This window comes from Phalangium opilio, unplaced genomic scaffold (assembly GCF_054372755.1).
Source record: "Phalangium opilio isolate 3A_F unplaced genomic scaffold, DU_Popi_V2 ptg000037l_1, whole genome shotgun sequence".
In the NCBI taxonomy this organism is placed as follows: Eukaryota; Metazoa; Arthropoda; class Arachnida; order Opiliones; family Phalangiidae; genus Phalangium; species Phalangium opilio.
Window position 1 is genome coordinate 7,789,828 of NW_028324160.1, and position 22,143 is coordinate 7,811,970.

The following is a 22,143-nucleotide window of genomic DNA, read 5'->3' on the forward strand; positions in this document are numbered from 1 at the left end:
TCCGTTATTCTCTAATAATCATCTTCAAATGGTAATGCCGAGCTTGCCAGGACTCGAACCTGGAATTTTCTGCTTCGAAGGCAGACGCGTTACCCATTACGCCACAAGCCCTTGCTTCGTGTTATAAAAAAATTTTCCAAACATTGTATTTATGCATTCTTTATGACGCATAAAAGATCTTTTACAAAAATAAACGACGAGCTTGCCAGGACTCGAACCAGGAATCTTCTGCTCCGTAGGCAGACGCGTTATCCATTGCGCCACAAGCCCGTTAGAGGTTGATCAAAATGCTATTGAAGCATTGCAATATTATAAATTTCCCTTCCGTTATACTCTAATAATCATCTTTAAATGGTAATACCGAGCTTGCCAGGACTCGAACCCGGAATCTTCTGCTTCGAAGGCAGACACGTTATCCATTACGCCACAAGCCCTAGCTTCGTATTATAAATAAAATTTCCAAACATTGTATTTATGCATTCTTTATGACGCATAAAAGATCTTTTACGAAAATAAACAACGAGCTTGCCAGGACTGGAACCTGGAATCTTCTGCTTCGAAGGCAGACACGTTATCCATTACGCCACAAGCCCTAGCTTCGTACTATAAATAAAATTTCCAAACAGTGTTTTTATGCATTCTTTATGACGCATAAAAGATCTTTTACGAAAATAAACAACGAGCTTGCCAGGACTCGAACCTGGAGTATTCTGCTTCGAAGGCAGACACGTTATCCATTACGCCACAAGCCCTAGCTTCGTATTATAAATAAAATTTCCAAACAGTGTTTTTATGCATTCTTTATGACGCATAAAAGATCTTTTAAGAAAATAAACAACGAGCTTGCCAGGACTCGAACCTGGAATATTCTGCTCCGTAGGCAGACGCGTTATCCATTGCGCCACAAGCCCTAGCTTCGTATTATAAATAAAATTTCCAAATATTGTATTTATGCATTCTTTATGAAGCATAAAAGATCTTTTACGAAAATAAACATAGAGCTTGCCAGGACTGGAACCTGGAATCTGCTGCTCCGTAGGCAGAGGCGTTAACCCTTGCGCCACAAGCCCGTTAGGTGTTGATCAAAATGCTATTGAAGCATTGATATTATAAATTTCCCTTCCGTTATACTCTAATAATCATCTTTAAATGTTAATCCCGAGCTTGCCAGGAGTGGAACCGGGAATCTTCTGCTTCGAAGGCAGACGCGTTATCCTTAACGCCACAAGCCCTAGCTTCGTATTATAAATAAAATTTCCAAACATTGTATTTATGCATTCTTTATGACGCATAAAAGATCTTTTACGAAAATAAACAACGAGCTTGCCAGGACTGGAACCTGGAATCTTCTGCTTCGAAGGCAGACACGTTATCCATTACGCCACAAGCCCTAGCTCCGTATTATAAATAAAATTTCCAAACAGTGTTTTTATGCATTCTTTATGACGCATAAAAGATCTTTTACGAAAATAAACAACGAGCTTGCCAGGACTCGAACCCGGAATCTTCTGCTTCGAAGGCAGACACGTTATCCATTACGCCACAAGCCCTAGCTTCGTATTATAAATAAAATTTCAAAACAGTGTTTTTAGGCATTCTTTATGACGCATAAAAGATCTTTTACGAAAATAAACAACGAGCTTGCCAGGACTCGAACCTGGAATCTTCTGCTCCGTAGGCAGACGCGTTATCCATTGCGCCACAAGCCCGTTAGAGGTTGATCAAAATGCTATTGAAGCATTGCAATATTATAAATTTTCCCTTCCGTTATACTCTAATAATCATCTTTAAATGGTATTACCGAGCTTGCTAGGACTCGAACCTGGAATATTCTGCTCCGTAGGCAGACGCGTTATCCATTGCGCCACAAGCCCTAGCTTCGTATTATAAATAAAATTTCCAAATATTGTATTTATGCATTCTTTATGAAGCATAAAAGATCTTTTACGAAAATAAACATAGAGCTTGCCAGGACTGGAACCTGGAATCTGCTGCTCCGTAGGCAGAGGCGTTAACCCTTGCGCCACAAGCCCGTTAGGTGTTGATCAAAATGCTATTGAAGCATTGATATTATAAATTTCCCTTCCGTTATTCTCTAATAATCATCTTTAAATGTTAATCCCGAGCTTGCCAGGAGTGGAACCGGGAATCTTCTGCTTCGAAGGCAGACGCGTTATCCATAACGCCACAAGCCCTAGCTTCGTATTATAAATAAAATTTCCAAACATTGTATTTATGCATTCTTTATGACGCATAAAAGATCTTTTACGAAAATAAACAACGAGCTTGCCAGGACTGGAACCTGGAATCTTCTGCTTCGAAGGCAGACACGTTATCCATTACGCCACAAGCCCTAGCTCCGTATTATAAATAAAATTTCCAAACAGTGTTTTTATGCATTCTTTATGACGCATAAAAGATCTTTTACGAAAATAAACAACGAGCTTGCCAGGACTCGAACCCGGAATCTTCTGCTTCGAAGGCAGACACGTTATCCATTACGCCACAAGCCCTAGCTTCGTATTATAAATAAAATTTCAAAACAGTGTTTTTAGGCATTCTTTATGACGCATAAAAGATCTTTTACGAAAATAAACAACGAGCTTGCCAGGACTCGAACCTGGAATCTTCTGCTCCGTAGGCAGACGCGTTATCCATTGCGCCACAAGCCCGTTAGAGGTTGATCAAAATGCTATTGAAGCATTGCAATATTATAAATTTTCCCTTCCGTTATACTCTAATAATCATCTTTAAATGGTATTACCGAGCTTGCTAGGACTCTAACCCGGAATCTTCTGCTTCGAAGGCAGACATGTTATCCATTACGCCACAAGCCCTAGCTTCGTATTATAAATAAAATTTCCAAACATTGTATTTATGCATTCTTTATGAAGCATAAAAGATCTTTTACCAAAATAAACATAGAGCTTGCCATGACTCGAACCTGGAATCTGCTGCTCCGTAGGCAGAGGCGTTAACCCTTGCGCCACAAGCCCGTTAGGTGTTGATCAAAATGCATTTGAAGCATTGCAATATTATAAATTTCCCTTCCGTTATTCTCTAATAATCATCTTTAAATGTTAATCCCGAGCTTGCCAGGACTGGAACTGGGAATCTTCTGCTTCGAAGGCAGACGCGTTATCCATAACGCCACAAGCCCGTTAAAGGTTGATCAAAATGCTATTGAAGCATTGCAATATTATAAATTTCCCTTCCGTTACACTCTAATAATCATCCTTAAATGGTAATAACGAGCTTGCCAGGACTCGAACCTGGAATCTTCTGCTTCGAAGGCAGACGCGTTACCCATTACGCGTCACGCCCTTGCTTCGTGTTATAAATAAAATTTCCAAACATTGTATTTATGCATTCTTTATGACGCATAAAAGATATTTTACGAAAATAAACATAGAGCTTGCCAGGACTCGAACCTGGAATCTTCTGCTCCGTAGGCACACGCGTAATTCATTGCGGCACAAGCCCGTTATAGGTTGATGAAAATGCTATTGAAGCATTGCAATATTATAAATTTCCCTTCGTTATACTCTAATAATCATCTTTAAATGGTAATACCGAGCTTGCCAGGACTCGAACCTGGAATTTTCTGCTTCGAAGGCAGACGCGTTATGCATTGCGCCACAAGCCCGTTAGAGCTTGATCAAAATGCTATTGAAGCATTGCAATATTATAAATTTCCCTTCCGTTATACTCTAATAATCATCTTTAAATGGTAATACCGAGCTTGCCAGGACTCGAACCTGGAATTTTCTGCTTCGAAGGCAGACGCGTTATGCATTGCGCCACAAGCCCGTTAGAGCTTGATCAAAATGCTATTGAAGCATTGCAATATTATAAATTTCCCTTCCGTTATACTCTAATAATCATCTTTGAATGGTAATACCGAGCTTGCCAGGACTCTAACCCGGAATCTTCTGCTTCGAAGGCAGACACGTTATCCATTACGCCACAAGCCCTAGCTTCGTATTATAAATAAAATTTCCAATCATTGTATTTATGCATTCTTTATGACGCATAAAAGATATTTTACGAAAATAAACATAGAGCTTGCCAGGACTCCAACCTGGAATCTTCTGCTCCGTAGGCACACGCGTAATTCATTGCGGCACAAGCCCGTTATAGGTTGATGAAAATGCTATTGAAGCATTGCAATATTATAAATTTCCCTTCGTTATACTCTAATAATCATCTTTAAATGGTAATACCGAGCTTGCCAGGACTCGAACCTGGAATTTTCTGCTTCGAAGGCAGACGCGTTATGCATTGCGCCACAAGCCCGTTAGAGCTTGATCAAAATGCTATTGAAGCATTGCAATATTATAAATTTCCCTTCCGTTATACTCTAATAATCATCTTTAAATGGTAATACCGAGCTTGCCAGGACTCTAACCCGGAATCTTCTGCTTCGAAGGCAGACACGTTATCCATTACGCCACAAGCCCTAGCTTCGTATTATAAATAAAATTTTCAAACATTGTATTTATGCATTCTTTATGACGCATAAAAGATCTTTTACGAAAATAAACATAGAGCTTGCCAGGACTCGAAAATGGAATCTTCTGCTCCGTAGGCACACGCGTAATTCATTGCGCCACAAGCCCGTTATAGGTTGATCAAAATGCTATTGAAGCATTGCAATATTATAAATTTCCCTTCGTTATACTCTAATAATCATCTTTAAATGGTAATACCGAGCTTGCCAGGAATCTAACCCGGAATCTTCTGCTTCGAAGGCAGACACGTTATCCATTACGCCACAAGCCCTAGTTTCGTATTATAAATAAAATTTCCAAACATTGTATTTATGCATTCTTTATGACGCATAAAAGATCTTTTACGAAAATAAACAACGAGCTTGCCAGGACTGGAACCTGGAATCTTCTGCTTCGAAGGCAGACACGTTATCCATTACGCCACAAGCCCTAGCTCCGTATTATAAATAAAATTTCCAAACAGTGTTTTTATGCATTCTTTATGACGCATAAAAGATCTTTTACGAAAATAAACAACGAGCTTGCCAGGACTCGAACCCGGAATCTTCTGCTTCGAAGGCAGACACGTTATCCATTACGCCACAAGCCCTAGCTTCGTATTATAAATAAAATTTCAAAACAGTGTTTTTAGGCATTCTTTATGACGCATAAAAGATCTTTTACGAAAATAAACAACGAGCTTGCCAGGACTCGAACCTGGAATCTTCTGCTCCGTAGGCAGACGCGTTATCCATTGCGCCACAAGCCCGTTAGAGGTTGATCAAAATGCTATTGAAGCATTGCAATATTATAAATTTTCCCTTCCGTTATACTCTAATAATCATCTTTAAATGGTATTACCGAGCTTGCTAGGACTCTAACCCGGAATCTTCTGCTTCGAAGGCAGACATGTTATCCATTACGCCACAAGCCCTAGCTTCGTATTATAAATAAAATTTCCAAACATTGTATTTATGCATTCTTTATGAAGCATAAAAGATCTTTTACCAAAATAAACATAGAGCTTGCCATGACTCGAACCTGGAATCTGCTGCTCCGTAGGCAGAGGCGTTAACCCTTGCGCCACAAGCCCGTTAGGTGTTGATCAAAATGCATTTGAAGCATTGCAATATTATAAATTTCCCTTCCGTTATTCTCTAATAATCATCTTTAAATGTTAATCCCGAGCTTGCCAGGACTGGAACTGGGAATCTTCTGCTTCGAAGGCAGACGCGTTATCCATAACGCCACAAGCCCGTTAAAGGTTGATCAAAATGCTATTGAAGCATTGCAATATTATAAATTTCCCTTCCGTTACACTCTAATAATCATCCTTAAATGGTAATAACGAGCTTGCCAGGACTCGAACCTGGAATCTTCTGCTTCGAAGGCAGACGCGTTACCCATTACGCGTCACGCCCTTGCTTCGTGTTATAAATAAAATTTCCAAACATTGTATTTATGCATTCTTTATGACGCATAAAAGATATTTTACGAAAATAAACATAGAGCTTGCCAGGACTCGAACCTGGAATCTTCTGCTCCGTAGGCACACGCGTAATTCATTGCGGCACAAGCCCGTTATAGGTTGATGAAAATGCTATTGAAGCATTGCAATATTATAAATTTCCCTTCGTTATACTCTAATAATCATCTTTAAATGGTAATACCGAGCTTGCCAGGACTCGAACCTGGAATTTTCTGCTTCGAAGGCAGACGCGTTATGCATTGCGCCACAAGCCCGTTAGAGCTTGATCAAAATGCTATTGAAGCATTGCAATATTATAAATTTCCCTTCCGTTATACTCTAATAATCATCTTTAAATGGTAATACCGAGCTTGCCAGGACTCGAACCTGGAATTTTCTGCTTCGAAGGCAGACGCGTTATGCATTGCGCCACAAGCCCGTTAGAGCTTGATCAAAATGCTATTGAAGCATTGCAATATTATAAATTTCCCTTCCGTTATACTCTAATAATCATCTTTGAATGGTAATACCGAGCTTGCCAGGACTCTAACCCGGAATCTTCTGCTTCGAAGGCAGACACGTTATCCATTACGCGTCAAGCCCTTGCTTCGTGTTTTAAAAACATTTTCCAAACATTGTATTTATGCATTCATTATGACGCATAAAAGATATTTTACAAAAATAAACAACGAGCTTGCCAGGACTCGAACCTGGAATCTTCTGCTCCGTAGGCAGACGCGTTATCCATTGCGCCACAAGCCCGTTAGAGCTTGATCAAAATGCTATAGAAGCATTGCAATATTATAAATTTCCCTTCCGTTATACTCTAATAATCATCTTTAAATGGTAATACCGAGCTTGCCAGGACTCTAACCCGGAATCTTCTGCTTCGAAGGCAGACACGTTATCCATTACGCCACAAGCCCTAGCTTCGTATTATAAATAAAATTTCCAATCATTGTATTTATGCATTCTTTATGACGCATAAAAGATATTTTACGAAAATAAACATAGAGCTTGCCAGGACTCGAACCTGGAATCTTCTGCTCCGTAGGCACACGCGTAATTCATTGCGGCACAAGCCCGTTATAGGTTGATGAAAATGCTATTGAAGCATTGCAATATTATAAATTTCCCTTCGTTATACTCTAATAATCATCTTTAAATGGTAATACCGAGCTTGCCAGGACTCGAACCTGGAATTTTCTGCTTCGAAGGCAGACGCGTTATGCATTGCGCCACAAGCTCGTTAGAGCTTGATCAAAATGCTATTGAAGCATTGCAATATTATAAATTTCCCTTCCGTTATACTCTAATAATCATCTTTAAATGGTAATACCGAGCTTGCCAGGACTCTAACCCGGAATCTTCTGCTTCGAAGGCAGACACGTTATCCATTACGCCACAAGCCCTAGCTTCGTATTATAAATAAAATTTCCAAACATTGTATTTATGCATTCTTTATGACGCATAAAAGATCTTTTACGAAAATAAACATAGAGCTTGCCAGGACTCGAACCTGGAATCTTCTGCTCCGTAGGCACATGCGTAATTCATTGCGCCACAAGCCCGTTATAGGTTGATCAAAATGCTATTGAAGCATTGCAATATTATAAATTTCCCTTCGTTATACTCTAATAATCATCTTTAAATGGTAATACCGAGCTTGCCAGGAATCTAACCCGGAATCTTCTGCTTCGAAGGCAGACACGTTATCCATTACGCCACAAGCCCTAGCCGCGTATTATAAATAAAATTTCCAAACATTGTATTTATGCATTCTTTATGACGCATAAAAGATCTTTTACGAAAATAAACAACAAGCTTGCCAGGACTCGAACCTGGAATCTTCTGCTTTGAAGGCAGACACGTTATCCATTACGCCACAAGCCCTAGCTTCGCATTATAAATAAAATTTCCAAACATTGTATTTATGCATTCTTTATGACGCATAAAAGATCTTTTACGAAAATAAACATAGAGCTTGCCAGGACTCGAACCTGGAATCTTCTGCTCCGTAGGCACACGCGTAATTCATTGCGCCACAAGCCCGCTATAGGTTGATCAAAATGCTATAGAAGCATTGCAATATTATAAATTTCCCTTCCGTTGTACTCTAATAATCATCTTTAAATGGTAATACCGAGCTTGCCAGGACTCGAACCTGGAATTTTCTGCTTCGAAGGCAGACGCGTTATGCATTGCGCCACAAGCCCTAGCTTCGTATTATAAATAAAATTTCCAAACAGTGTTTTTATGCATTCTTTATGACGCATAAAAGATCTTTTACGAAAATAAACAACGAGCTTGCCAGGACTCGAACCTGGAATCTTCTGCTCCGTAGGCACACGCGTAATTCATTGCGCCACAAGCCCGTTTGAGGTTGATCAAAATGCTATTGAAGCATTGCAATATTATAAATTTCCCTTCCGTTACACTCTAATAATCATCTTTAAATGGTAATAACGAGCTTGCCAGGACTCGAACCTGGAATCTTCTGCTCCGTAGGCAGACGCGTTATCCATTGCGCCACAAGCCCGCTATAGGTTGATCAAAATGCTTTTGAAGCATTGCAATATTATAAATTTTCCCTTCCGTTATACTCTAATAATCATCTTTAAATGGTAATACCGAGCTTGCCAGGACTCTAACCCGGAATCTTCTGCTTCGAAGGCAGACACGTTATCCATTACGCCACAAGCCCTAGCTTCGTATTATAAATAAAATTTCCAAACATTGTATTTATGCATTCTTTATGACGCATAAAAGATCTTTTACGAAAATAAACAACGAGCTTGCCAGGACTCGAACCTGGAATCTTCTGCTTCGAAGGCAGACACGTTATCCATTACGCCACAAGACCTAGCTTCGTATTATAAATAAAATTTCCAAACAGTGTTTTTATGCATTCTTTATGACGCATAAAAGATCTTTTACGAAAATAAACAACGAGCTTGCCAGGACTCGAACCTGGAATCTTCTGCTTCGAAGGCAGACGCGTTATCCATAACGCCACAAGCCCGTTAGAGGTTGATCAAAATGCTATTGAAGCATTGCAATATTATAAATTTCCCTTCCGTTACACTCTAATAATCATCCTTAAATGGTAATAACGAGCTTGCCAGGACTCGAACCTGGAATCTTCTGCTTCGAAGGCAGACACGTTATCCATTACGCCACAAGCCCTAGCTTCGTATTATAAATAAAATTTCCAAACATTGTATTTATGCATTCTTTATGACGTATAAAAGATCTTTTACGAAAATAAACATAGAGCTTGCAAGGACTCGAACCTGGAATCTTCTGCTCCGTAGGCAGACGTGTTATCCATTGCGCCACAAGCCCGCTATAGGTTGATCAAAATGCTATAGAAGCATTGCAATATTATAAATTTCCCTTCCGTTATACTTTAATAATCATCTTTAAATGGTAATACCGAGCTTGCCAGGAATCTAACCCGGAATCTTCTGCTTCGAAGGCAGACACGTTATCCATTACGCCACAAGCCCTAGCTTCGTATTATAAATAAAATTTCCAAACATTGTATTTATGCATTCTTTATGACGCATAAAAGATCTTTTACGAAAATAAACAACGAGCTTGCCACGACTCGAACCTGGAATCTTCTGCTCCGTAGGCATACGCGTTATCCATTGCGCCACAAGCCCGTTAGAGGTTGATCAAAATGCTATAGAAGCATTGCAATATTATAAATTTCCCTTCCGTTATACTCTAATAATCATCTTTAAATGGTAATACCGAGCTTGCCAGGACTCGAACCTGGAATTTTCTGCTTCGAAGGCAGACGCGTTATGCAATGCGCCACAAGCCCTAGCTTCGTATTATAAATAAAATTTCCAAACATTGTATTTATGCATTCTTTATGACGCATAAAAGATCTTTTACGAAAATAAACAACAAGCTTGCCAGGACTCGAACCTGGAATCTTCTGCTCCGTAGGCAGACGCGTTATCCATTGCGCCACAAGCCCGCTATAGGTTGATCAAAATGCTTTTGAAGCATTGCAATATTATAAATTTTCCCTTCCGTTATACTCTAATAATCATCTTTAAATGGTAATACCGAGCTTGCCAGGACTCTAACCCGGAATCTTCTGCTTCGAAGGCAGACACGTTATCCATTACGCCACAAGCCCTAGCTTCGTATTATAAATAAAATTTCCAAACATTGTATTTATGCATTCTTTATGACGCATAAAAGATCTTTTACGAAAATAAACAACGAGCTTGCCAGGACTCGAACCTGGAATCTTCTACTCCGTAGGCAGACGCGTTATCCATTGCGCCACAAGCCCGCTATAGGTTGATCAAAATGCTATAGAAGCATTGCAATATTATAAATTTCCCTTCGTTATACTCTAATAATCATCTTTAAATGGTAATACCGAGCTTGCCAGGAATCTAACCCGAAATCTTCTGCTTCGAAGGCAGACACGTTATCCATTACGCCACAAGCCGTAGCTTCGTATTATAAATAAAATTTTCAAACATTGTATTTATGCATTCTTTATGACGCATAAAAGATCTTTTACGAAAATAAACAACGAGCTTGCCAGGACTCGAACCTGGAATCTTCTGCTTCGAAGGCAGACACGTTATCCATTACGCCACAAGCCCTAGCTTCGCATTATAAATAAAATTTCCAAACATTGTATTTATGCATTCTTTATGACGCATAAAAGATCTTTTACGAAAATAAACATAGAGCTTGCCAGGACTCGAACCTGGAATCTTCTGCTCCGTAGGCACACGCGTAATTCATTGCGCCACAAGCCCGCTATAGGTTGATCAAAATGCTATAGAAGCATTGCAATATTATAAATTTCCCTTCCGTTATACTCTAATAATCATCTTTAAATGGTAATACCGAGCTTGCCAGGACTCGAACCTGGAATTTTCTGCTTCGAAGGCAGACGCGTTATGCATTGCGCCACAAGCCCTAGCTTCGTATTATAAATAAAATTTCCAAACATTGTATTTATGCATTCTTTATGACACATAAAAGATCTTTTACGAAAATAAACATAGAGCTTGCCAGGACTCGAACCTGGAATCTTCTGCTCCGTAGGCACACGCGTAATTCATTGCGCCACAAGCCCGCTATAGGTTGATCAAAATGCTATAGAAGCATTGCAATATTATAAATTTCCCTTCCGTTATACTCTAATAATCATCTTTAAATGGTAATACCGAGCTTGCCAGGAATCTAACCCGGAATCTTCTGCTTCGAAGGCAGACGCGTTATGCATTGCGCCACAAGCCCTAGCTTCGTATTATAAATAAAATTTCCAAACATTGTATTTATGCATTCTTTATGACGCATAAAAGATCTTTTACGAAAATAAACAACGAGCTTGCCAAGACTCGAACCTGGAATCTTCTGCTCCGTAGGCAGACGCGTTTTCCATTGCGCCACAAGCCCGCTATAGGTTGATCAAAATGCTTTTGAAGCATTGCAATATTATAAATTTTCCCTTCCGTTATAGTCTAATAATCATCTTTAAATGGTAATACCGAGCTTGCCAGGACACTAACCCGGAATCTTCTGCTTCGAAGGCAGACGCGTTATCCATAACGCCACAAGCCCGTTAGAGCTTGATCAAAATGCTATTGAAGCATTGCAATATTATAAATTTCCCTTCCGTTATTCTCTAATAATCATCTTCAAATGGTAATGCCGAGATTGCCAGGACTCGAACCTGGAATTTTCTGCTTCGAAGGCAGACGCGTTACCCATTACGCAACAAGCCCTTGCTTCGTGTTATAAAAAAATTTTCCAAACATTGTATTTATGCATTCTTTATGACGCATAAAAGATCTTTTACAAAAATAACCGACGAGCTTGCCAGGACTCGAACCAGGAATCTTCTGCTCCGTAGGCAGACGCGTTATCCATTGCGCCACAAGCCCGTTAGAGGTTGATCAAAATGCTATTGAAGCATTGCAATATTATAAATTTCCCTTCCGTTATACTCTAATAATCATCTTTAAATGGTAATACCGAGCTTGCCAGGACTCGAACCCGGAATCTTCTGCTTCGAAGGCAGACACGTTATCCATTACGCCACAAGCCCTAGCTTCGTATTATAAATAAAATTTCCAAACATTGTATTTATGCATTCTTTATTACGCATAAAAGATCTTTTACGAAAATAAACAACGAGCTTGCCAGGACTGGAACCTGGAATCTTCTGCTTCGAAGGCAGACACGTTATCCATTACGCCACAAGCCCTAGCTTCGTATTATAAATAAAATTTCCAAACAGTGTTTTTATGCATTCTTTATGACGCATAAAAGATCTTTTACGAAAATAAACAACGAGCTTGCCAGGACTCGAACCTGGAATCTTCCGCTCCGTAGGCAGACGCGTTATCCATTGCGCCACAAGCCCTAGCTTCGTATTATAAATAAAATTTCCAATCAGTGTTTTTATGCATTCTTTATGACGCATAAAAGATCTTTTACGAAAATAAACAACGAGCTTGCCAGGACTCGAACCTGGAATCTTCCGCTCCGTAGGCAGACGCGTTATCCATTGCGCCACAAGCCCTAGCTTCGTATTATAAATAAAAATTCAAAACATTGTATTTATGCATTCTTTATGAAGCATAAAAGATCTTTTACGAAAATAAACATAGAGCTTGCCAGGACTCGAACCTGGAATCTGCTGCTCCGTAGGCAGAGGCGTTAACCCTTGCGCCACAAGCCCGTTAGGTGTTGATCAAAATGCTATTGAAGCATTGCAATATTATAAATTTCCCTTCCTTTATTCTCTAATAATCATCTTTAAATGTTAATCCCGAGCTTGCCAGGAGTGGAACCGGGAATCTTCTGCTTCGAAGGCAGACGCGTTATCCATAACGCCACAAGCCCTAGCTTCGTATTATAAAAAAATTTCCAAACATTGTATTTATGCATTCTTTATGACGCCTAAAAGATCTTTTACGAAAATAAACAACGAGCTTGCCAGGACTCGAACCTGGAATCTTCTGCTTCGAAGGCAGACACGTTATCCATTACGCCACAAGACCTAGCTTCGTATTATAAATAAAATTTCCAAACAGTGTTTTTATGCATTCTTTATGACGCATAAAAGATCTTTTACGAAAATAAACAACGAGCTTGCCAGGACTCGAACCTGGAATCTTCTGCTTCGAAGGCAGACGCGTTATCCATAACGCCACAAGCCCGTTAGAGGTTGATCAAAATGCTATAGAAGCATTGCAATATTATAAATTTCCCTTCCGTTATACTTTAATAATCATCTTTAAATGGTAATACCGAGCTTGCCAGGAATCTAACCCGGAATCTTCTGCTTCGAAGGCAGACACGTTATCCATTACGCCACAAGCCCTAGCTTCGTATTATAAATAAAATTTCCAAACATTGTATTTATGCATTCTTTATGACGCATAAAAGATCTTTTACGAAAATAAACAACGAGCTTGCCAGGACTCGAACCTGGAATCTTCTGCTCCGTAGGCATACGCGTTATCCATTGCGCCACAAGCCCGTTAGAGGTTGATCAAAATGCTATTGAAGCATTGCAATATTATAAATTTCCCTTCCGTTATTCTCTAATAATCATCTTTAAATGTTAATCCCGAGCTTGCCAGGAGTGGAACCGGGAATCTTCTGCTTCGAAGGCAGACGCGTTATCCATAACGCCACAAGCCCTAGCTTCGTATTATAAAAAAATTTCCAAACATTGTATTTATGCATTCTTTATGACGCCTAAAAGATCTTTTACGAAAATAAACAACGAGCTTGCCAGGACTCGAACCTGGAATCTTCTGCTTCGAAGGCAGACACGTTATCCATTACGCCACAAGACCTAGCTTCGTATTATAAATAAAATTTCCAAACAGTGTTTTTATGCATTCTTTATGACGCATAAAAGATCTTTTACGAAAATAAACAACGAGCTTGCCAGGACTCGAACCTGGAATCTTCTGTTCCGTAGGCAGACGCGTTATCCATTGCGCCACAAGCCCGCTATAGGTTGATCAAAATGCTTTTGAAGCATTGCAATATTATAAATTTTCCCTTCCGTTATACTCTAATAATCATCTTTAAATGGTAATACCGAGCTTGCCAGGACTCTAACCCGGAATCTTCTGCTTCGAAGGCAGACACGTTATCCATTACGCCACAAGCCCTAGCTTCGTATTATAAATAAAATTTCCAAACATTGTATTTATGCATTCTTTATGACGCATAAAAGATCTTTTACGAAAATAAACAACGAGCTTGCCAGGACTCGAACCTGGAATCTTCTGCTTCGAAGGCAGACACGTTATCCATTACGCCACAAGCCCTAGCTTCGTATTATAAATAAAATTTCCAAACATTGTATTTATGCATTCTTTATGACGCATAAAAGATCTTTTACGAAAATAAACATAGAGCTTGCCAGGACTCGAACCTGGAATCTTCTGCTCCGTAGGCACACGCGTAATTCATTGCGCCACAAGCCCGCTATAGGTTGATCAAAATGCTATAGAAGCATTGCAATATTATAAATTTCCCTTCCGTTATACTCTAATAATCATCTTTAAATGGCAATACCGAGCTTGCCAGGACTCTAACCCGGAATCTTCTGCTTCGAAGGCAGACACGTTATCCATTACGCCACAAGCCCTAGCTTCGTATTAAAAATAAAATTTCCAAACATTGTATTTATGCATTCTTTATGACGAATAAAAGATCTTTTACGAAAATAAACATAGAGCTTGCCAGGACTCGAACCTGGAATCTGCTGCTCCGTAGGCAGACGCGTTAACCCTTGCGCCACAAGCCCGTTAGGTGTTGATCAAAAGGCTATTGAAGCATTGCAATATTATAAATTTCCCTTCCGTTACACTCTAATAATCATCCTTAAATGGTAATAACGAGCTTGCCAGGACTCGAACCTGGAATTTTCTGCTTCGAAGGCAGACGCGTTATGCAATGCGCCACAAGCCCTAGCTTCGTATTATAAATAAAATTTCCAAACATTGTATTTATGCATTCTTTATGACGCATAAAAGATCTTTTACGAAAATAAACAACAAGCTTGCCAGGACTCGAACCTGGAATCTTCTGCTCCGTAGGCAGACGCGTTATCCATTGCGCCACAAGCCCGCTATAGGTTGATCAAAATGCTTTTGAAGCATTGCAATATTATAAATTTTCCCTTCCGTTATACTCTAATAATCATCTTTAAATGGTAATACCGAGCTTGCCAGGACTCTAACCCGGAATCTTCTGCTTCGAAGGCAGACACGTTATCCATTACGCCACAAGCCCTAGCTTCGTATTATAAATAAAATTTCCAAACATTGTATTTATGCATTCTTTATGACGCATAAAAGATCTTTTACGAAAATAAACAACGAGCTTGCCAGGACTCGAACCTGGAATCTTCTACTCCGTAGGCAGACGCGTTATCCATTGCGCCACAAGCCCGCTATAGGTTGATCAAAATGCTATAGAAGCATTGCAATATTATAAATTTCCCTTCGTTATACTCTAATAATCATCTTTAAATGGTAATACCGAGCTTGCCAGGAATCTAACCCGAAATCTTCTGCTTCGAAGGCAGACACGTTATCCATTACGCCACAAGCCGTAGCTTCGTATTATAAATAAAATTTTCAAACATTGTATTTATGCATTCTTTATGACGCATAAAAGATCTTTTACGAAAATAAACAACGAGCTTGCCAGGACTCGAACCTGGAATCTTCTGCTTCGAAGGCAGACACGTTATCCATTACGCCACAAGCCCTAGCTTCGCATTATAAATAAAATTTCCAAACATTGTATTTATGCATTCTTTATGACGCATAAAAGATCTTTTACGAAAATAAACATAGAGCTTGCCAGGACTCGAACCTGGAATCTTCTGCTCCGTAGGCACACGCGTAATTCATTGCGCCACAAGCCCGCTATAGGTTGATCAAAATGCTATAGAAGCATTGCAATATTATAAATTTCCCTTCCGTTATACTCTAATAATCATCTTTAAATGGTAATACCGAGCTTGCCAGGACTCGAACCTGGAATTTTCTGCTTCGAAGGCAGACGCGTTATGCATTGCGCCACAAGCCCTAGCTTCGTATTATAAATAAAATTTCCAAACATTGTATTTATGCATTCTTTATGACACATAAAAGATCTTTTACGAAAATAAACATAGAGCTTGCCAGGACTCGAACCTGGAATCTTCTGCTCCGTAGGCACACGCGTAATTCATTGCGCCACAAGCCCGCTATAGGTTGATCAAAATGCTATAGAAGCATTGCAATATTATAAATTTCCCTTCCGTTATACTCTAATAATCATCTTTAAATGGTAATACCGAGCTTGCCAGGAATCTAACCCGGAATCTTCTGCTTCGAAGGCAGACGCGTTATGCATTGCGCCACAAGCCCTAGCTTCGTATTATAAATAAAATTTCCAAACATTGTATTTATGCATTCTTTATGACGCATAAAAGATCTTTTACGAAAATAAACAACGAGCTTGCCAAGACTCGAACCTGGAATCTTCTGCTCCGTAGGCAGACGCGTTTTCCATTGCGCCACAAGCCCGCTATAGGTTGATCAAAATGCTTTTGAAGCATTGCAATATTATAAATTTTCCCTTCCGTTATACTCTAATAATCATCTTTAAATGGTAATACCGAGCTTGCCAGGACACTAACCCGGAATCTTCTGCTTCGAAGGCAGACGCGTTATCCATAACGCCACAAGCCCGTTAGAGCTTGATCAAAATGCTATTGAAGCATTGCAATATTATAAATTTCCCTTCCGTTATTCTCTAATAATCATCTTCAAATGGTAATGCCGAGATTGCCAGGACTCGAACCTGGAATTTTCTGCTTCGAAGGCAGACGCGTTACCCATTACGCAACAAGCCCTTGCTTCGTGTTATAAAAAAATTTTCCAAACATTGTATTTATGCATTCTTTATGACGCATAAAAGATCTTTAACAAAAATAACCGACGAGCTTGCCAGGACTCGAACCAGGAATCTTCTGCTCCGTAGGCAGACGCGTTATCCATTGCGCCACAAGCCCGTTAGAGGTTGATCAAAATGCTATTGAAGCATTGCAATATTATAAATTTCCCTTCCGTTATACTCTAATAATCATCTTTAAATGGTAATACCGAGCTTGCCAGGACTCGAACCCGGAATCTTCTGCTTCGAAGGCAGACACGTTATCCATTACGCCACAAGCCCTAGCTTCGTATTATAAATAAAATTTCCAAACATTGTATTTATGCATTCTTTATTACGCATAAAAGATCTTTTACGAAAATAAACAACGAGCTTGCCAGGACTGGAACCTGGAATCTTCTGCTTCGAAGGCAGACACGTTATCCATTACGCCACAAGCCCTAGCTTCGTATTATAAATAAAATTTCCAAACAGTGTTTTTATGCATTCTTTATGACGCATAAAAGATCTTTTACGAAAATAAACAACGAGCTTGCCAGGACTCGAACCTGGAATCTTCCGCTCCGTAGGCAGACGCGTTATCCATTGCGCCACAAGCCCTAGCTTCGTATTATAAATAAAATTTCCAAACAGTGTTTTTATGCATTCTTTATGACGCATAAAAGATCTTTTACGAAAATAAACAACGAGCTTGCCAGGACTCGAACCTGGAATCTTCCGCTCCGTAGGCAGACGCGTTATCCATTGCGCCACAAGCCCTAGCTTCGTATTATAAATAAAAATTCAAAACATTGTATTTATGCATTCTTTATGAAGCATAAAAGATCTTTTACGAAAATAAACATAGAGCTTGCCAGGACTCGAACCTGGAATCTGCTGCTCCGTAGGCAGAGGCGTTAACCCTTGCGCCACAAGCCCGTTAGGTGTTGATCAAAATGCTATTGAAGCATTGCAATATTATAAATTTCCCTTCCTTTATTCTCTAATAATCATCTTTAAATGTTAATCCCGAGCTTGCCAGGAGTGGAACCGGGAATCTTCTGCTTCGAAGGCAGACGCGTTATCCATAACGCCACAAGCCCTAGCTTCGTATTATAAAAAAATTTCCAAACATTGTATTTATGCATTCTTTATGACGCCTAAAAGATCTTTTACGAAAATAAACAACGAGCTTGCCAGGACTCGAACCTGGAATCTTCTGCTTCGAAGGCAGACACGTTATCCATTACGCCACAAGACCTAGCTTCGTATTATAAATAAAATTTCCAAACAGTGTTTTTATGCATTCTTTATGACGCATAAAAGATCTTTTACGAAAATAAACAACGAGCTTGCCAGGACTCGAACCTGGAATCTTCTGCTTCGAAGGCAGACGCGTTATCCATACCGCCACAAGCCCGTTAGAGGTTGATCAAAATGCTATAGAAGCATTGCAATATTATAAATTTCCCTTCCGTTATACTTTAATAATCATCTTTAAATGGTAATACCGAGCTTGCCAGGAATCTAACCCGGAATCTTCTGCTTCGAAGGCAGACACGTTATCCATTACGCCACAAGCCCTAGCTTCGTATTATAAATAAAATTTCCAAACATTGTATTTATGCATTCTTTATGACGCATAAAAGATCTTTTACGAAAATAAACAACGAGCTTGCCAGGACTCGAACCTGGAATCTTCTGCTTCGAAGGCAGACAGGTTATCCATTACGCCACAAGCCCTAGCTTCGTATTATAAATAAAATTTCCAAACATTGTATTTATGCATTCTTTATGACGCATAAAAGATCTTTTACGAAAATAAACATAGAGCTTGCCAGGACTCGAACCTGGAATCTTCTGCTCCGTAGGCACACGCGTAATTCATTGCGCCACAAGCCCGCTATACGTTGATCAAAATGCTATAGAAGCATTGCAATATTATAAATTTCCCTTCCGTTACACTCTAATAATCATCCTTAAATGGTAATAACGAGCTTGCCAGGACTCGAACCTGGAATCTTCTGCTCCGTAGGCAGACGTGTTATCCATTGCGCCACAAGCCCGTTATAGGTTGATCAAAATGCTATAGAAGCATTGCAATATTATAAATTTCCCTTCCGTTATACTTTAATAATCATCTTTAAATGGTAATACCGAGCTTGCCAGGAATCTAACCCGGAATCTTCTGCTTCGAAGGCAGACACGTTATCCATTACGCCACAAGCCCTAGCTTCGTATTATAAATAAAATTTCCAAACATTGTATTTATGCATTCTTTATGACGCATAAAAGATCTTTTACGAAAATAAACATAGAGCTTGCCAGGACTCGAACCTGGAATCTTCTGCTCCGTAGGCACACGCGTAATTCATTGCGCCACAAGCCCGCTATAGGTTGATCAAAATGCTATAGAAGCATTGCAATATTATAAATTTCCCTTCCGTTATACTCTAATAATCATCTTTAAATGGTAATACCGAGCTTGCCAGGAATCTAACCCGGAATCTTCTGCTTCGAAGGCAGACGCGTTATGCATTGCGCCACAAGCCCTAGCTTCGTATTATAAATAAAATTTCCAAACATTGTATTTATGCATTCTTTATGACGCATAAAAGATCTTTTACGAAAATAAACAACGAGCTTGCCAAGACTCGAACCTGGAATCTTCTGCTCCGTAGGCAGACGCGTTTTCCATTGCGCCACAAGCCCGCTATAGGTTGATCAAAATGCTTTTGAAGCATTGCAATATTATAAATTTTCCCTTCCGTTATACTCTAATAATCATCTTTAAATGGTAATACCGAGCTTGCCAGGACACTAACCCGGAATCTTCTGCTTCGAAGGCAGACGCGTTATCCATAACGCCACAAGCCCGTTAGAGCTTGATCAAAATGCTATTGAAGCATTGCAATATTATAAATTTCCCTTCCGTTATTCTCTAATAATCATCTTCAAATGGTAATGCCGAGATTGCCAGGACTCGAACCTGGAATTTTCTGCTTCGAAGGCAGACGCGTTACCCATTACGCAACAAGCCCTTGCTTCGTGTTATAAAAAAATTTTCCAAACATTGTATTTATGCATTCTTTATGACGCATAAAAGATCTTTTACGAAAATAAACATAGAGCTTGCCAGGACTCGAACCTGGAATCTTCTGCTCCGTAGGCACACGCGTAATTCATTGCGGCACAAGCCCGTTATAGGTTGATGAAAATGCTATTGAAGCATTGCAATATTATAAATTTCCCTTCGTTATACTCTAATAATCATCTTTAAATGGTAATACCGAGCTTGCCAGGACTCGAACCTGGAATTTTCTGCTTCGAAGGCAGACGCGTTATGCATTGCGCCACAAGCCCGTTAGAGCTTGATCAAAATGCTATTGAAGCATTGCAATATTATAAATTTCCCTTCCGTTATACTCTAATAATCATCTTTAAATGGTAATACCGAGCTTGCCAGGACTCGAACCTGGAATTTTCTGCTTCGAAGGCAGACGCGTTATGCATTGCGCCACAAGCCCGTTAGAGCTTGATCAAAATGCTATTGAAGCATTGCAATATTATAAATTTCCCTTCCGTTATACTCTAATAATCATCTTTGAATGGTAATACCGAGCTTGCCAGGACTCTAACCCGGAATCTTCTGCTTCGAAGGCAGACACGTTATCCATTACGCCACAAGCCCTAGCTTCGTATTATAAATAAAATTTCCAATCATTGTATTTATGCATTCTTTATGACGCATAAAAGATATTTTACGAAAATAAACATAGAGCTTGCCAGGACTCGAACCTGGAATCTTCTGCTCCGTAGGCACACGCGTAATTCATTGCGGCACAAGCCCGTTATAGGTTGATGAAAATGCTATTGAAGCATTGCAATATTATAAATTTCCCTTCGTTATACTCTAATAATCATCTTTAAATGGTAATACCGAGCTTGCCAGGACTCGAACCTGGAATTTTCTGCTTCGAAGGCAGACGCGTTATGCATTGCGCCACAAGCCCGTTAGAGCTTGATCAAAATGCTATTGAAGCATTGCAATATTATAAATTTCCCTTCCGTTATACTCTAATAATCATCTTTAAATGGTAATACCGAGCTTGCCAGGACTCTAACCCGGAATCTTCTGCTTCGAAGGCAGACACGTTATCCATTACGCCACAAGCCCTAGCTTCGTATTATAAATAAAATTTTCAAACATTGTATTTATGCATTCTTTATGACGCATAAAAGATCTTTTACGAAAATAAACATAGAGCTTGCCAGGACTCGAAAATGGAATCTTCTGCTCCGTAGGCACACGCGTAATTCATTGCGCCACAAGCCCGTTATAGGTTGATCAAAATGCTATTGAAGCATTGCAATATTATAAATTTCCCTTCGTTATACTCTAATAATCATCTTTAAATGGTAATACCGAGCTTGCCAGGAATCTAACCCGGAATCTTCTGCTTCGAAGGCAGACACGTTATCCATTACGCCACAAGCCCTAGCTTCGTATTATAAATAAAATTTTCAAACATTGTATTTATGTATTCTTTATGACGCATAAAAGATCTTTTACGAAAATAAACAACGAGCTTGCCAGGACTCGAACCTGGAATCTTCTGCTTCGAAGGCAGACACGTTATCCATTACGCCACAAGCCCTAGCTTCGTATTATAAATAAAATTTCCAAACATTGTATTTATGCATTCTTTATGACGCATAAAAGATCTTTTACGAAAATAAACAACGAGCTTGCCAGGACTCGAACCTGGAATCTTCTGCTCCGTAGGCAGACGCGTTATCCATTGCGCCACAAGCCCGTTAGAGGTTGATCAAAATGCTATTGAAGCATTGCAATATTATAAATTTTCCCTTCCGTTATACTCTAATAATCATCTTTAAATGGTATTACCGAGCTTGCTAGGACTCTAACCCGGAATCTTCTGCTTCGAAGGCAGACACGTTATCCATTACGCCACAAGCCCTAGCTTCGTATTATAAATAAAATTTCCAAACATTGTATTTATGCATTCTTTATGAAGCATAAAAGATCTTTTACGAAAATAAACATAGAGCTTGCCAGGACTCGAACCTGGAATCTGCTGCTCCGTAGGCAGAGGCGTTAACCCTTGCGCCACAAGCCCGTTAGGTGTAGATCAAAATGCTATTGAAGCATTGCAATATTATAAATTTCCCTTCCGTTACACTCTAATAATCATCCTTAAATGGTAATAACGAGCTTGC

At 39.5% G+C, this 22,143-nt stretch overlaps 70 non-coding genes across 70 annotated transcripts; all 70 read right to left on the reverse strand.

Annotated features, from left to right (window-relative positions):
• Positions 1 to 38: 38 nt before the first annotated feature.
• On the reverse strand, positions 39 to 111 carry TRNAR-UCG (transfer RNA arginine (anticodon UCG)). The gene has a single exon. It is a non-coding gene; the product is annotated as a tRNA-Arg (tRNA).
• An 86-nt stretch (positions 112 to 197) lies between these two features.
• On the reverse strand, positions 198 to 270 carry TRNAR-ACG (transfer RNA arginine (anticodon ACG)). The gene has a single exon. It is a non-coding gene; the product is annotated as a tRNA-Arg (tRNA).
• A 91-nt stretch (positions 271 to 361) lies between these two features.
• Positions 362 to 434, reverse strand: TRNAR-UCG (transfer RNA arginine (anticodon UCG)). Its single transcript has one exon. It is a non-coding gene; the product is annotated as a tRNA-Arg (tRNA).
• An 86-nt stretch (positions 435 to 520) lies between these two features.
• On the reverse strand, positions 521 to 593 carry TRNAR-UCG (transfer RNA arginine (anticodon UCG)). Its single transcript has one exon. It is a non-coding gene; the product is annotated as a tRNA-Arg (tRNA).
• An 86-nt stretch (positions 594 to 679) lies between these two features.
• Positions 680 to 752, reverse strand: TRNAR-UCG (transfer RNA arginine (anticodon UCG)). Its single transcript has one exon. It is a non-coding gene; the product is annotated as a tRNA-Arg (tRNA).
• Positions 753 to 838: 86 nt separating this feature from the next.
• TRNAR-ACG (transfer RNA arginine (anticodon ACG)) lies at positions 839 to 911 on the reverse strand. Its single transcript has one exon. It is a non-coding gene; the product is annotated as a tRNA-Arg (tRNA).
• Positions 912 to 1,318: 407 nt separating this feature from the next.
• TRNAR-UCG (transfer RNA arginine (anticodon UCG)) lies at positions 1,319 to 1,391 on the reverse strand. Its single transcript has one exon. It is a non-coding gene; the product is annotated as a tRNA-Arg (tRNA).
• An 86-nt stretch (positions 1,392 to 1,477) lies between these two features.
• On the reverse strand, positions 1,478 to 1,550 carry TRNAR-UCG (transfer RNA arginine (anticodon UCG)). Its single transcript has one exon. It is a non-coding gene; the product is annotated as a tRNA-Arg (tRNA).
• An 86-nt stretch (positions 1,551 to 1,636) lies between these two features.
• On the reverse strand, positions 1,637 to 1,709 carry TRNAR-ACG (transfer RNA arginine (anticodon ACG)). The gene has a single exon. It is a non-coding gene; the product is annotated as a tRNA-Arg (tRNA).
• Positions 1,710 to 2,281: 572 nt separating this feature from the next.
• TRNAR-UCG (transfer RNA arginine (anticodon UCG)) lies at positions 2,282 to 2,354 on the reverse strand. Its single transcript has one exon. It is a non-coding gene; the product is annotated as a tRNA-Arg (tRNA).
• Positions 2,355 to 2,440: 86 nt separating this feature from the next.
• TRNAR-UCG (transfer RNA arginine (anticodon UCG)) lies at positions 2,441 to 2,513 on the reverse strand. Its single transcript has one exon. It is a non-coding gene; the product is annotated as a tRNA-Arg (tRNA).
• An 86-nt stretch (positions 2,514 to 2,599) lies between these two features.
• TRNAR-ACG (transfer RNA arginine (anticodon ACG)) lies at positions 2,600 to 2,672 on the reverse strand. The gene has a single exon. It is a non-coding gene; the product is annotated as a tRNA-Arg (tRNA).
• A 1,229-nt stretch (positions 2,673 to 3,901) lies between these two features.
• TRNAR-UCG (transfer RNA arginine (anticodon UCG)) lies at positions 3,902 to 3,974 on the reverse strand. Its single transcript has one exon. It is a non-coding gene; the product is annotated as a tRNA-Arg (tRNA).
• A 413-nt stretch (positions 3,975 to 4,387) lies between these two features.
• TRNAR-UCG (transfer RNA arginine (anticodon UCG)) lies at positions 4,388 to 4,460 on the reverse strand. Its single transcript has one exon. It is a non-coding gene; the product is annotated as a tRNA-Arg (tRNA).
• A 249-nt stretch (positions 4,461 to 4,709) lies between these two features.
• TRNAR-UCG (transfer RNA arginine (anticodon UCG)) lies at positions 4,710 to 4,782 on the reverse strand. Its single transcript has one exon. It is a non-coding gene; the product is annotated as a tRNA-Arg (tRNA).
• Positions 4,783 to 4,868: 86 nt separating this feature from the next.
• Positions 4,869 to 4,941, reverse strand: TRNAR-UCG (transfer RNA arginine (anticodon UCG)). Its single transcript has one exon. It is a non-coding gene; the product is annotated as a tRNA-Arg (tRNA).
• An 86-nt stretch (positions 4,942 to 5,027) lies between these two features.
• TRNAR-UCG (transfer RNA arginine (anticodon UCG)) lies at positions 5,028 to 5,100 on the reverse strand. Its single transcript has one exon. It is a non-coding gene; the product is annotated as a tRNA-Arg (tRNA).
• An 86-nt stretch (positions 5,101 to 5,186) lies between these two features.
• On the reverse strand, positions 5,187 to 5,259 carry TRNAR-ACG (transfer RNA arginine (anticodon ACG)). The gene has a single exon. It is a non-coding gene; the product is annotated as a tRNA-Arg (tRNA).
• A 1,388-nt stretch (positions 5,260 to 6,647) lies between these two features.
• TRNAR-ACG (transfer RNA arginine (anticodon ACG)) lies at positions 6,648 to 6,720 on the reverse strand. Its single transcript has one exon. It is a non-coding gene; the product is annotated as a tRNA-Arg (tRNA).
• Positions 6,721 to 6,811: 91 nt separating this feature from the next.
• On the reverse strand, positions 6,812 to 6,884 carry TRNAR-UCG (transfer RNA arginine (anticodon UCG)). Its single transcript has one exon. It is a non-coding gene; the product is annotated as a tRNA-Arg (tRNA).
• A 413-nt stretch (positions 6,885 to 7,297) lies between these two features.
• On the reverse strand, positions 7,298 to 7,370 carry TRNAR-UCG (transfer RNA arginine (anticodon UCG)). The gene has a single exon. It is a non-coding gene; the product is annotated as a tRNA-Arg (tRNA).
• Positions 7,371 to 7,619: 249 nt separating this feature from the next.
• Positions 7,620 to 7,692, reverse strand: TRNAR-UCG (transfer RNA arginine (anticodon UCG)). The gene has a single exon. It is a non-coding gene; the product is annotated as a tRNA-Arg (tRNA).
• Positions 7,693 to 8,424: 732 nt separating this feature from the next.
• Positions 8,425 to 8,497, reverse strand: TRNAR-ACG (transfer RNA arginine (anticodon ACG)). The gene has a single exon. It is a non-coding gene; the product is annotated as a tRNA-Arg (tRNA).
• A 92-nt stretch (positions 8,498 to 8,589) lies between these two features.
• On the reverse strand, positions 8,590 to 8,662 carry TRNAR-UCG (transfer RNA arginine (anticodon UCG)). Its single transcript has one exon. It is a non-coding gene; the product is annotated as a tRNA-Arg (tRNA).
• Positions 8,663 to 8,748: 86 nt separating this feature from the next.
• Positions 8,749 to 8,821, reverse strand: TRNAR-UCG (transfer RNA arginine (anticodon UCG)). The gene has a single exon. It is a non-coding gene; the product is annotated as a tRNA-Arg (tRNA).
• An 86-nt stretch (positions 8,822 to 8,907) lies between these two features.
• TRNAR-UCG (transfer RNA arginine (anticodon UCG)) lies at positions 8,908 to 8,980 on the reverse strand. Its single transcript has one exon. It is a non-coding gene; the product is annotated as a tRNA-Arg (tRNA).
• Positions 8,981 to 9,071: 91 nt separating this feature from the next.
• On the reverse strand, positions 9,072 to 9,144 carry TRNAR-UCG (transfer RNA arginine (anticodon UCG)). Its single transcript has one exon. It is a non-coding gene; the product is annotated as a tRNA-Arg (tRNA).
• Positions 9,145 to 9,394: 250 nt separating this feature from the next.
• On the reverse strand, positions 9,395 to 9,467 carry TRNAR-UCG (transfer RNA arginine (anticodon UCG)). The gene has a single exon. It is a non-coding gene; the product is annotated as a tRNA-Arg (tRNA).
• Positions 9,468 to 9,876: 409 nt separating this feature from the next.
• Positions 9,877 to 9,949, reverse strand: TRNAR-ACG (transfer RNA arginine (anticodon ACG)). Its single transcript has one exon. It is a non-coding gene; the product is annotated as a tRNA-Arg (tRNA).
• A 92-nt stretch (positions 9,950 to 10,041) lies between these two features.
• On the reverse strand, positions 10,042 to 10,114 carry TRNAR-UCG (transfer RNA arginine (anticodon UCG)). Its single transcript has one exon. It is a non-coding gene; the product is annotated as a tRNA-Arg (tRNA).
• An 86-nt stretch (positions 10,115 to 10,200) lies between these two features.
• Positions 10,201 to 10,273, reverse strand: TRNAR-ACG (transfer RNA arginine (anticodon ACG)). Its single transcript has one exon. It is a non-coding gene; the product is annotated as a tRNA-Arg (tRNA).
• Positions 10,274 to 10,522: 249 nt separating this feature from the next.
• Positions 10,523 to 10,595, reverse strand: TRNAR-UCG (transfer RNA arginine (anticodon UCG)). The gene has a single exon. It is a non-coding gene; the product is annotated as a tRNA-Arg (tRNA).
• A 732-nt stretch (positions 10,596 to 11,327) lies between these two features.
• On the reverse strand, positions 11,328 to 11,400 carry TRNAR-ACG (transfer RNA arginine (anticodon ACG)). Its single transcript has one exon. It is a non-coding gene; the product is annotated as a tRNA-Arg (tRNA).
• A 415-nt stretch (positions 11,401 to 11,815) lies between these two features.
• On the reverse strand, positions 11,816 to 11,888 carry TRNAR-ACG (transfer RNA arginine (anticodon ACG)). The gene has a single exon. It is a non-coding gene; the product is annotated as a tRNA-Arg (tRNA).
• A 91-nt stretch (positions 11,889 to 11,979) lies between these two features.
• On the reverse strand, positions 11,980 to 12,052 carry TRNAR-UCG (transfer RNA arginine (anticodon UCG)). Its single transcript has one exon. It is a non-coding gene; the product is annotated as a tRNA-Arg (tRNA).
• An 86-nt stretch (positions 12,053 to 12,138) lies between these two features.
• On the reverse strand, positions 12,139 to 12,211 carry TRNAR-UCG (transfer RNA arginine (anticodon UCG)). The gene has a single exon. It is a non-coding gene; the product is annotated as a tRNA-Arg (tRNA).
• Positions 12,212 to 12,297: 86 nt separating this feature from the next.
• On the reverse strand, positions 12,298 to 12,370 carry TRNAR-ACG (transfer RNA arginine (anticodon ACG)). Its single transcript has one exon. It is a non-coding gene; the product is annotated as a tRNA-Arg (tRNA).
• An 86-nt stretch (positions 12,371 to 12,456) lies between these two features.
• TRNAR-ACG (transfer RNA arginine (anticodon ACG)) lies at positions 12,457 to 12,529 on the reverse strand. The gene has a single exon. It is a non-coding gene; the product is annotated as a tRNA-Arg (tRNA).
• A 408-nt stretch (positions 12,530 to 12,937) lies between these two features.
• On the reverse strand, positions 12,938 to 13,010 carry TRNAR-UCG (transfer RNA arginine (anticodon UCG)). Its single transcript has one exon. It is a non-coding gene; the product is annotated as a tRNA-Arg (tRNA).
• Positions 13,011 to 13,096: 86 nt separating this feature from the next.
• On the reverse strand, positions 13,097 to 13,169 carry TRNAR-UCG (transfer RNA arginine (anticodon UCG)). Its single transcript has one exon. It is a non-coding gene; the product is annotated as a tRNA-Arg (tRNA).
• Positions 13,170 to 13,260: 91 nt separating this feature from the next.
• On the reverse strand, positions 13,261 to 13,333 carry TRNAR-UCG (transfer RNA arginine (anticodon UCG)). Its single transcript has one exon. It is a non-coding gene; the product is annotated as a tRNA-Arg (tRNA).
• Positions 13,334 to 13,419: 86 nt separating this feature from the next.
• TRNAR-ACG (transfer RNA arginine (anticodon ACG)) lies at positions 13,420 to 13,492 on the reverse strand. The gene has a single exon. It is a non-coding gene; the product is annotated as a tRNA-Arg (tRNA).
• Positions 13,493 to 13,741: 249 nt separating this feature from the next.
• TRNAR-UCG (transfer RNA arginine (anticodon UCG)) lies at positions 13,742 to 13,814 on the reverse strand. The gene has a single exon. It is a non-coding gene; the product is annotated as a tRNA-Arg (tRNA).
• Positions 13,815 to 13,900: 86 nt separating this feature from the next.
• TRNAR-ACG (transfer RNA arginine (anticodon ACG)) lies at positions 13,901 to 13,973 on the reverse strand. The gene has a single exon. It is a non-coding gene; the product is annotated as a tRNA-Arg (tRNA).
• A 92-nt stretch (positions 13,974 to 14,065) lies between these two features.
• On the reverse strand, positions 14,066 to 14,138 carry TRNAR-UCG (transfer RNA arginine (anticodon UCG)). The gene has a single exon. It is a non-coding gene; the product is annotated as a tRNA-Arg (tRNA).
• Positions 14,139 to 14,224: 86 nt separating this feature from the next.
• Positions 14,225 to 14,297, reverse strand: TRNAR-UCG (transfer RNA arginine (anticodon UCG)). The gene has a single exon. It is a non-coding gene; the product is annotated as a tRNA-Arg (tRNA).
• A 250-nt stretch (positions 14,298 to 14,547) lies between these two features.
• TRNAR-UCG (transfer RNA arginine (anticodon UCG)) lies at positions 14,548 to 14,620 on the reverse strand. Its single transcript has one exon. It is a non-coding gene; the product is annotated as a tRNA-Arg (tRNA).
• Positions 14,621 to 14,706: 86 nt separating this feature from the next.
• On the reverse strand, positions 14,707 to 14,779 carry TRNAR-ACG (transfer RNA arginine (anticodon ACG)). Its single transcript has one exon. It is a non-coding gene; the product is annotated as a tRNA-Arg (tRNA).
• Positions 14,780 to 15,029: 250 nt separating this feature from the next.
• TRNAR-ACG (transfer RNA arginine (anticodon ACG)) lies at positions 15,030 to 15,102 on the reverse strand. Its single transcript has one exon. It is a non-coding gene; the product is annotated as a tRNA-Arg (tRNA).
• A 92-nt stretch (positions 15,103 to 15,194) lies between these two features.
• TRNAR-UCG (transfer RNA arginine (anticodon UCG)) lies at positions 15,195 to 15,267 on the reverse strand. The gene has a single exon. It is a non-coding gene; the product is annotated as a tRNA-Arg (tRNA).
• An 86-nt stretch (positions 15,268 to 15,353) lies between these two features.
• On the reverse strand, positions 15,354 to 15,426 carry TRNAR-ACG (transfer RNA arginine (anticodon ACG)). The gene has a single exon. It is a non-coding gene; the product is annotated as a tRNA-Arg (tRNA).
• Positions 15,427 to 15,675: 249 nt separating this feature from the next.
• On the reverse strand, positions 15,676 to 15,748 carry TRNAR-UCG (transfer RNA arginine (anticodon UCG)). Its single transcript has one exon. It is a non-coding gene; the product is annotated as a tRNA-Arg (tRNA).
• A 732-nt stretch (positions 15,749 to 16,480) lies between these two features.
• On the reverse strand, positions 16,481 to 16,553 carry TRNAR-ACG (transfer RNA arginine (anticodon ACG)). Its single transcript has one exon. It is a non-coding gene; the product is annotated as a tRNA-Arg (tRNA).
• A 415-nt stretch (positions 16,554 to 16,968) lies between these two features.
• On the reverse strand, positions 16,969 to 17,041 carry TRNAR-ACG (transfer RNA arginine (anticodon ACG)). The gene has a single exon. It is a non-coding gene; the product is annotated as a tRNA-Arg (tRNA).
• Positions 17,042 to 17,132: 91 nt separating this feature from the next.
• TRNAR-UCG (transfer RNA arginine (anticodon UCG)) lies at positions 17,133 to 17,205 on the reverse strand. The gene has a single exon. It is a non-coding gene; the product is annotated as a tRNA-Arg (tRNA).
• Positions 17,206 to 17,291: 86 nt separating this feature from the next.
• TRNAR-UCG (transfer RNA arginine (anticodon UCG)) lies at positions 17,292 to 17,364 on the reverse strand. Its single transcript has one exon. It is a non-coding gene; the product is annotated as a tRNA-Arg (tRNA).
• Positions 17,365 to 17,450: 86 nt separating this feature from the next.
• On the reverse strand, positions 17,451 to 17,523 carry TRNAR-ACG (transfer RNA arginine (anticodon ACG)). Its single transcript has one exon. It is a non-coding gene; the product is annotated as a tRNA-Arg (tRNA).
• An 86-nt stretch (positions 17,524 to 17,609) lies between these two features.
• On the reverse strand, positions 17,610 to 17,682 carry TRNAR-ACG (transfer RNA arginine (anticodon ACG)). The gene has a single exon. It is a non-coding gene; the product is annotated as a tRNA-Arg (tRNA).
• A 408-nt stretch (positions 17,683 to 18,090) lies between these two features.
• TRNAR-UCG (transfer RNA arginine (anticodon UCG)) lies at positions 18,091 to 18,163 on the reverse strand. The gene has a single exon. It is a non-coding gene; the product is annotated as a tRNA-Arg (tRNA).
• An 86-nt stretch (positions 18,164 to 18,249) lies between these two features.
• On the reverse strand, positions 18,250 to 18,322 carry TRNAR-UCG (transfer RNA arginine (anticodon UCG)). Its single transcript has one exon. It is a non-coding gene; the product is annotated as a tRNA-Arg (tRNA).
• Positions 18,323 to 18,413: 91 nt separating this feature from the next.
• On the reverse strand, positions 18,414 to 18,486 carry TRNAR-UCG (transfer RNA arginine (anticodon UCG)). The gene has a single exon. It is a non-coding gene; the product is annotated as a tRNA-Arg (tRNA).
• Positions 18,487 to 18,572: 86 nt separating this feature from the next.
• Positions 18,573 to 18,645, reverse strand: TRNAR-UCG (transfer RNA arginine (anticodon UCG)). Its single transcript has one exon. It is a non-coding gene; the product is annotated as a tRNA-Arg (tRNA).
• Positions 18,646 to 18,895: 250 nt separating this feature from the next.
• Positions 18,896 to 18,968, reverse strand: TRNAR-ACG (transfer RNA arginine (anticodon ACG)). Its single transcript has one exon. It is a non-coding gene; the product is annotated as a tRNA-Arg (tRNA).
• A 91-nt stretch (positions 18,969 to 19,059) lies between these two features.
• TRNAR-UCG (transfer RNA arginine (anticodon UCG)) lies at positions 19,060 to 19,132 on the reverse strand. Its single transcript has one exon. It is a non-coding gene; the product is annotated as a tRNA-Arg (tRNA).
• A 409-nt stretch (positions 19,133 to 19,541) lies between these two features.
• On the reverse strand, positions 19,542 to 19,614 carry TRNAR-ACG (transfer RNA arginine (anticodon ACG)). Its single transcript has one exon. It is a non-coding gene; the product is annotated as a tRNA-Arg (tRNA).
• A 906-nt stretch (positions 19,615 to 20,520) lies between these two features.
• On the reverse strand, positions 20,521 to 20,593 carry TRNAR-UCG (transfer RNA arginine (anticodon UCG)). Its single transcript has one exon. It is a non-coding gene; the product is annotated as a tRNA-Arg (tRNA).
• Positions 20,594 to 21,006: 413 nt separating this feature from the next.
• On the reverse strand, positions 21,007 to 21,079 carry TRNAR-UCG (transfer RNA arginine (anticodon UCG)). Its single transcript has one exon. It is a non-coding gene; the product is annotated as a tRNA-Arg (tRNA).
• A 249-nt stretch (positions 21,080 to 21,328) lies between these two features.
• Positions 21,329 to 21,401, reverse strand: TRNAR-UCG (transfer RNA arginine (anticodon UCG)). Its single transcript has one exon. It is a non-coding gene; the product is annotated as a tRNA-Arg (tRNA).
• Positions 21,402 to 21,487: 86 nt separating this feature from the next.
• Positions 21,488 to 21,560, reverse strand: TRNAR-UCG (transfer RNA arginine (anticodon UCG)). Its single transcript has one exon. It is a non-coding gene; the product is annotated as a tRNA-Arg (tRNA).
• An 86-nt stretch (positions 21,561 to 21,646) lies between these two features.
• On the reverse strand, positions 21,647 to 21,719 carry TRNAR-ACG (transfer RNA arginine (anticodon ACG)). The gene has a single exon. It is a non-coding gene; the product is annotated as a tRNA-Arg (tRNA).
• Between the last annotated feature and the right edge of the window lie 424 nt (positions 21,720 to 22,143).